Source organism: Myotis davidii, unplaced genomic scaffold (assembly GCF_000327345.1).
Source record: "Myotis davidii unplaced genomic scaffold, ASM32734v1 scaffold1031, whole genome shotgun sequence".
Taxonomy (NCBI): Eukaryota; Metazoa; Chordata; class Mammalia; order Chiroptera; family Vespertilionidae; genus Myotis; species Myotis davidii.
Genome location: NW_006283442.1, coordinates 1,710,590 through 1,719,598, shown reverse-complemented (window position 1 = coordinate 1,719,598; position 9,009 = coordinate 1,710,590).

The window sequence follows — 9,009 nt, the reverse complement described above, 5'->3', positions numbered from 1 at the left end:
GATTTTCATATACATTTTACTAATTTTCTTTCATCTCTGACACTTCTATCATAGAGAAAGGGCAAATAGCAATATTAAAATGTTCCCTCTAATTAATTCCCTTTTAATGTGCATGAATTTCATGCACTGGGCCACTAATATAGTATATAAATTATATCTCAATAAAGCTTTTTTTTCTTCAAAAAGAATGAGTTGCATAAAGTTAACAAATATTTAATTCACTATACTTGGTCAATTTTATTTTGTAACAGCTTTTTCTATTCCATCTGTGAATTTTCCACAATTCCTTATATCCACCAAATTAGTGGCCTACTCCCCAATTCCTTTAAACACACTCAGTATCTAGTATATGATCCATTAGATTATCCTTAAACATCAGGGACAAGTTGTCTTTGAATTCTAAAAACCTTGACCAAACTAACTCTAAGACACATAGTTCTGTCCTTAAATAATGAGAGTCACAAAATCAGAGGTTCCTTGTCAAGGAGTATTTGTTGATTCAATGATGGCTCAGAACTGGATTTTTCGTCCTACTTCATTAGTTTCTGTAACACTGGGTTTTCGAAATCCTGTTAAAACCTGTGACTTGTTTCCTGAGAGAAAAAGAAAAATAGTTGAGACTGTATTATAACAATAGTAGTAGTTAATATTTATTACATGCTTAGCTTACACCATGCAGATACATACGCACTTTACATATGTTAGCCCATTTTAATCTTCACAACCAACCTGTGAGATAGGTGTTATTATTTCTAGTCTAATGAGGCACAAAGATGTTAAATAACGTGGCCAAGATCACACACCTATTAAGTGGTGGAGTGAAGATTCTAACCCTAACACCCCAGTTCTACCAACTTTAGAGGAAATTAACAGTGAGTCACTGAATTAACCTTTTCCCACTGAATTAATGACTTAATTCTGAGATATTTATGGAGTCAAATTAGATGCTAAGTATTGAGGACAAAAACAAACAAACAAAAACAAGACAGGGCTCCTATCCTGGGATTACGCAATCTAATGTGGGAGATGAACATATCGCCAAGTAACAAAAATATAACGTGGCAAGCCTGTATCATAGGCCCAAAGTCTAACTAGAGTGAAAAGATGGGAGATGCAGCTGAAGACTTTCTGGAGGAAGTGGGGAAGGATGAGGAAAGGTGGTGCTGAAAGGCCAACATTTCATGTAGATAAAAGTGGGAGGAAAGAACACAATGTTCTTGAATGGTCTCAGTATATGAGAGTACCAGAAGAAAAGGTGGTAGAGACTCTGAAATTTTAAATTTCATTTGAATCAATTTAAAAACTGATTAGGCCCAATGAGGGGCCTTTTATATTATGCTAAAGAGTTTTGAATAAAGAACGCCAAAGAATATAGGCTTACATAATCCTATTTGCACCTTGAGCCCATAAGTGTAAGAATTCTTATTATGGATAAGAGTAGAGACAATGAAAACAGGGATTCCAGGGAGGCAGCTGTTGGAATAATTGATATAGAGATTTAATAAGGAAGTAAATTAAATATCCGCAATTTATTTCTCTCTTAGGTGTATAAGCATATGTGGTCCCAGGACCATGCAACAATGTCCAACAAATACAAAGCAAGTCACATATGTATTTTATATTTTAACTAGCCACATTAAAACAAGTAGCGCCCTAACCGGTTTGGCTCAATGGATAGAGCATCGGCCTGCGGACTGAAGGGTCCCCGGTTCGATTCCGGTCAAGGGCATGTACCTTGGTTGTGGTCGCATACCCAGTGGGGAGTGTGCAGGAGGCAGCTGATCAATGTTTCTAACTCTCTATCCCTCTCTCTTCCTCTCTGTATAAAATCAATAAAATATATTTTTTTAAAAAAACACAAAAAAACAAGTAGGACATAAAATGAACTTCGGTAAGGTTTTATTTAGCCCAAAATCTTATTATTTCAACATGTAATCAATATAAAAATATTAATAAAATATTTTACATTCTTTTTTTATACTAAGTCTTCAAAATCCTGAGTGAATTTTGTACCTAAATGCTTTTCAATTTGGATGCTAAATCTGCCTTGGAATTACTTGACCTGAATTTGAATTTCACAAAATTTACAATTGAAAAAGTAAACACATATATCCAAGTTGTTCCAAACACACTTAAATGTTTCCCAATATTTGAATTAAATGTCAGTTTTTAAAATGATTCAAATGAAATTTAAAAGTTCAGTTTCTCACCCTAGCCAGTTTTGCTCAGTGGATAGAGCTTCAGCCTGCAGATCAAAGGGTCCGGGTTTGATTCCAGTAAAGGGCATGTACCTTGGTTGTAGGCTCCTCCCCTGGCCCTGGTCAGGGCTCTTGCAGGAGGCAACCACTCGATGTATTTCTCTCACATCGATGTTTCTCTCTATCTCCCTCTCTGTCTTCCACTCTCTCTAAAAATCAATGGAAAAATATCCTTGGGTGAGGATTAACATCAAAAAAATTAATAATAAAATTAAAAATAAAAGTTCAGTTTCTCAATCACACTAGCCATTTTGCAAGTGCTCAATAACCACATATGGCTGAGGGGCTACAATTTTGGACAACACAGATTAAACCACTAATTCTGGACCAAGGCAGGAATACTTACCAAACACTCCTGCTTTGCTTAAAATAGATGCTCACTAAATACGTTTGTTATTACCAGAGAGCATAGCATTTTAAAAGTGGAGAATCACTAATTCTAAACCAATGACACATAAAATGGTATATATATAAATATATCTATATGTGTGTGTGTGTATACATATATATATAAACATTGTTCTTTAGACCAATCTTTTGTTCAGCTAATACAGAAGATGTAAACAATGATTAGAAAGAATCATTCTTTGCTATGATTGTACCTAAAAAAGAATAAACCACACACAAAAACAAATCCCATTATAGAACTTTAAGCCAGAAAATAACAGGTCTGGAAACATACTTGAATAACATACTTGAATAACAATGCAAGCAATTGATAACTAGTCCTCAGAAAGGAGGAAAATGATCTCCCCGACCCCTGCTGCCAGTTGCCCCGCACTGCAGAGCTCCAACGTGCAGATCCTTGCATTCAGAACGATGATTGATCGCCAGAGGCTTTCTGCAGCATTGAGGCCTTCACTACACGTTTTCCTTCCTAAACTTAGTTACAAACAGATGAACCACCGTACCATTTGTGCGAACATGAGAGGCCAGAAGCCTGGCTCTGTGTGGGTTGGTTTTACCAACTGGAAAACGAAGAAAATATCTTCCCCACCTTACTAGACTAGTCACAACACCAGTAAGCACAGAGGAGTCCTGTGATAAAGGTAGGAAAGGGAGTTGACAAAGCCAGTGTGAAATGCAGCAAGTGATTACATTGGTATGACAGGTAATTCCACAAGTAATATTATGGGAGTGGGAGAGAGGCTAGGCAGTGGTGGGGGTCGAGGTAGACTGGGGGGTAAGTGACATCTCTGAAAGGGGCAGCTCCCTGAGTAGATGGGGGAAGCCAATGTACTGCCACCAGATCTACCCACTGACGTTTCAGATGTAAGAGATTTGGAATTTCATGTAAATCTGATTTTCAAAAATCAGCAAACATTCTGTGGACTAAACAGATCAAGTTGCAGACTTCTAGTTTGCAACCTCTGATTGTAAAGTTAGATAGAGAGCAACACCAGAAACAGAGTTAAAGTGAAACTAAAGTAAAGTTAAAATAAAAGCTAGGTGAGTATAGTGATTTTGAAGAAAAGATAATATGAACAAGATCATGGACAAAAAAGAGCAAAATCACTGCTGGGATCAGATTCAATCTAGGTCAGTTTACAGCCACATCAGGAATAAGATAGATTCAATAGGCTATGTGCCCATAACAAGTAAGTAAAGTCCCTCTATTTAAAACTATATTTGGATTACACCTCCTAAAACACACTGCCTCTACAAAACACCTGAAAAATGATGGGTACAAATTTTCCCAAATGCTTTTTAAACTCATAGCTGAGCTATCAAGACAGAAAGGTAAATTCCTAGAAGGCAAAAATGAAATGACAGCTTGAGGAAAGGGGAGCTCTGAGAAGGGTAGCTGCCAATGGTGTAGGTTTCAGCAGCTTTTTAGGAAGCCAGCCAATGCCCAGGAGCCTGTGGCACTCTTCCAGTAGTCCCCCCAGAAAACATTCTCCCCTTCTTTACCAATAGGAGTTTTAGTTGAGTGTGTGACCACCTACCAAAAGACTTTTCTCAGCCTCACTTGCAGCTATATGACTAGGTTTTGGCCAATGTGATGTAGCAGAAGTAACATATGTAATAACTTAACAGGAAAAGAGTTGTTTTCTCTTCCCTCTCCTTTTTCCCATGAGCTGGTATGCAAATACAGGGTGGGGCAAAAGTAGGTTTATAGTTGTTCCTATGGAAAATAGTACAATAAATAATACAATAATAAACTCTGTGTTTTATGTACTCATAACTACTTTGCCCCACACTGTATATTCTATCATGTAGACATGGACATTCCTCTCAGAATGACAGAACACTATTAGAGGATTCCAGGCCTCTGAGCCCACTGAACTATTTGAACCATGATGTGAAAGAGAAATAAACTATTGTGCTTAAACCATTGTATTTTGAGGTTTTTTAATAAAGGAATAGCTTTGTCCTGTATCTTATCACTATAAGCCACGCAAGGTAAGAGGATCAGAGAACCTCCTAGAGAACAGGGATACCAAAAGTCTACACTAGGATTCAGCGAACTTTTTCTCTAATGGGCCAGAAGACAGTAATTATTTTAGGCTTTATAGGCCATATGATCTCTATCCCAACTACTTAACTCTGCATTGTAGAACAGAAGTAGACATCTACACTAAATAAATAAATGGGCATGGCTGTGTTCCAATAAAACTTTATTTACAAAAACAGAAAGGCGGCCAGACTTGGCCCACAAGATGGATGTAGTCTGCCAGCTGCTGGTGGAGAGCATTATGCTAAGTTGAATTCATTAAGAAACATTTTCAAATCTGCAGCAAAAGCTAATTTCCAAAGCTATCTAGTAGTCGGGAAAAAAAAAAGGAAGAAAGGAAGGAAGGAAGGGAGGGAGGGAAGTTGGAAGGGAGGAAGGAAGGAAGGAAGGAAGGAAGGAAGGAAGGAAGGAAGGAAGGGAGGTAGGGAGGGAAGGAAGGAAAGAAGGAAAGAAAGAAAGAAAGAAAGAAAGAAAGAAAGAAAGAAAGAAAGAAAGAAAGAAAGAAAGAAAGAAAGAAAGAAAGAAAGAAAGAAAGAAAAGAAAGAAAGAAGAGTCTAAGAAAACTTGCCTGTTGTAGCCTTGGCTCTCTGAAGTGAAAGAAAATTCTGCTCTGAGAATTCATTACTAAGAGCTGACTCTCTGAAGGAACTATTGTTTCAATTCACACTACATATGTGTTCTAAAAATTCTTCAGAGTGCAATGTTATCTTAAAGTGAACCTGAGTTGGTAGTGCTCTCAGGTGCCTGATAGAAGAAACAAATGTAAATTCTCTCTGGAAGAATACATCTTCAGCCACATAGAATTCACAAAGATAAATTACTACCCAAGATGGGCTCACAAATAAAAATCACAAAACACACAAGGAGAAAGACAAGCCACATTGAGCAAAAGTCAACAGAAAAATCAAATAAAATCAGACCCTCTTGACTTTAGGTTTTGGATTTATCAATGACAAATAGAAAACATGTTAAATAATGCTTTAAAAAAAGAGAAGTATAAGTAAGGAATAAGAGATTATTAATAAGTGACCAGGCATAATTTTTAAAGGCCCAATTAAAACTGCTGAAAGAGGAAAAAAAATTAAAATTAAAAGAATTTCCAATAAAATTTTAAAAGATTTAAAATTTAAAAGATGGCGTAAAACCACAATGACAATGAGAATAGGAAAAGAGGTAATAGTAATGAAATTTTAGAAATTAGAATAAAGAAAGAGCTGATTTGACCAATCAAGAAAGCAAAATTTTTCCCTAGCCAGTTTTGCTCAGTGGATAGAGCGTCAGCCTGCATTCTGAAGTGTTCTGGGTTTGATTCCGGTCAAGGGCACATGCCCGGGGTGCGGGCTCAATCCCCGGTATGCAGGAGACAGTCGATCAATGATTCTCTTTCATCATTGATGTTTCTATCTCTCTCCCTCTTCCTTCCTCTCTGAAATCAATAAAAATATTATTTTTTTAAAAAAAGAAAGCAAAATTTAAATGTATAGTGGGGAAAACTGAGAAGGAAGCTATTTGTATTTCTGCAACTAGGGGTGAAAAGGGGCAGCTGGGAGTTCGACAGTCAGAAACAGGGCCAGTGTCCAGTGAAACTGAGAACAGAATTGACCAAAGTGTAAACAGGTGACAATTGTCACTTTGAAATGGAGAAAAAAGAGAGACTGCTGCTTTTGTAACAAACCTTATAAAAACATTTCACTCTTTAGGCTCTTATTTTTAACAAAAATAAGAATTAAGAAAAGAAAGCAATTCTGCTATTTTCAAGAATGATAAATTCTGGACTAAATTAAGAAATTAGGTGGCAAGACATCAACAGACAAAAATATATAAAATATATCTTTAAATATTTATATGTTCTTAAAAATAGGGGTGACTTTCAATGATGTATTTTCAATTTTATTTATATACTAGAGGCCCAGTGCATGAAAATTCGTGCACTCAAGGGTCCCTCAGCCCGGCCTGCACCCCCTCGCAGTCTGGGACACTCCAGGGGATGTCCAACTGCAGCTTGGCCCGCTCCTCTGCAGCCGCCTCTGCGGAAGAGTGGGCGCTGGGACCACCATCGTTGGCCTCGCAGCCCAGGCTCGATGGCCCCACTCCCCGCCCACTGGTTCTTCCACCATCTGGTCTAATTAGCATATTACCTCATATTATATAGGATTCAAGGAATTTTAATTATACACACACACACACACACACACAACACATCACACAGGAGCAACCTGTATCAGGAATCTAAAAGTGGTAGTGATGCTGGAGAAATTAATGGGCCAGACTTCCCAGACACAAGTGGGAATGAGGCTCTTATGATATTTTCAGAAAATGAATTTTTTGAGATTCACATGGGAGGATGGAATGTGGAAATAAGCTTCACTTAAAGGTTACATTTCTCTAGTCCCAAAGTGCTCTGCCCCTTAAGCCAGTCCTGGGAAAGGGGCAGCTGGGAGTTCGACAGTCAGAAACAGGGCCAGTGTCCAGAGTTTCTGTTCCATGTTGCAGCCTGGTGTGGTTTGGCATTGAGGCCAGATTCAAGTCCATCAGTATATGTGTGGAGTCCTACATGGCCTTGCTTCATGCAGGCACAAGGGAGAGCAGCCCCCCTGTGGCAAGAGTCCCAAAGAGACTGGCACATGAGAGAAAGAGAGAGAGGGGAGAAAGGGAGAGGGAGAGAGGGAGAGAGAGGGGGAGAGAGAGAAAGAGAGAGAGAGAGAGAGAGAGAGAGAGAGAGAGAGAGAGAGAGAGAGAGAGAGAGAAGGGCCAAACTTCCTTTGTTTGGAAGTTTTTCTTGTTTTGTTTTTATTTTGTTTTTTGTTGTTGTTTTGTCAATTTAAATTCTTTATTGTTTAAAGTATTACATAAGTCTCCTTTTTCCCCCATTGACCTCTCCCCAGCCCCACCCACCCCCCGCCTCAGCACATGCCCTCAGCCCATTACTGTCTGTGTCTATTGGTTATGTTCATATGTATGCATACAAGTGATGTTTCTCTCTAACCCTCTCCTGTAATACTTTAAGCAATTTAAAAAAAAAAAGATTAAAAAAAAAGTTTGAGGACCCCTGGGTTGGACAGTCGGTTCCAAGCATGTCAAACACAAGGGTGAACACGGGCCAAATAAACAAGGTTTAAGTTTATGTGGGCCGCAAAAAAACAAAAGCTTCGATTTTCATAGAAATGTAGGTTTTTTGCAATAGAGGCATGCTGAATACAAAGGGCTGAAATAAATGAGTAATCATTAACATAAAAGAACAGAACTTTTTTAAAAAATATGTGTTTTTATTGATTTCAGAGAGGAAGGGAGAGGGAAAAAGAGATAGAAACATCAATGAGAGAGAGAATTATTGATTGGCTGCCTCCTGCATGCCCCACACTAGGGATTGAGCTGCAACCCAGGCAGCTTGAACTGTGACCTCCTGGTTTATAGGTCGATGCTCAACCACTGAGCAACGCCAGCCAGGCAAAATAATAGCACATTTTAATAAAAATCAATATTTTTTTCTTGAATATTAACTTACCAAACACTGAATAACTGCACAAATTAATAAGCATAACACAAATAAACCTATTTATCTTATTCTCCAAAAGTAAAGTATTTCCTGTTGCACACACCAAACAAGTCAATACAAGACTAATGACGTTGCAATCATCTGCTAAAATATTCACTGCTAGTATTGGTGTTGAGAAATGGTGGGCCTGGACATAAGGTGCATAAGGAAATGAATGCAACACGATTATAGTAATCAGTCATTAGCGAACATTGTAGTTTGTTATTAATAACTAAAGGCCTGGTGCACCAATTCATGCACCAGTGCGGTCCCTCGGCCTGGCCTACAAGGATCGGGCCGAAAGTGGCTCTCCAACATCCCCCGAGAGGTTCTGGATTGCAAAAGTGTGGTTCTCAGGTGACGCCCCTGGAATTGAGCTCCCTCCTCCCTGGTTCTGGGCGCAACTTGAGAGCTCCTGCATTGAGCATCTGCCCCCTGGTAGTCAGTGTGCATCATAGCTACCGGTTGGAACGTCTGCCTCCTCATGGTCATTGTGCATCTAGCTACCAGTCAGATGGTTGGATGGTTGCTTAGGCTTTTATATATATAGATTATGTATAACAGGATATTGTAAAAATTTAAGTTACAAAATTTTTATTAAAATGTTTCTTACATACTGTTATATTGGCTGGGCTGCAAAAATATTCACTGTGGGTCGCATGTGGCCCACAGGCCATGAATTTGACATGCTTGGTCTGTTCGATGCTTCTATGTCTCTGGTTCTATTTTTGTTCACCAGTTTATGTTGTTCATTATATTCC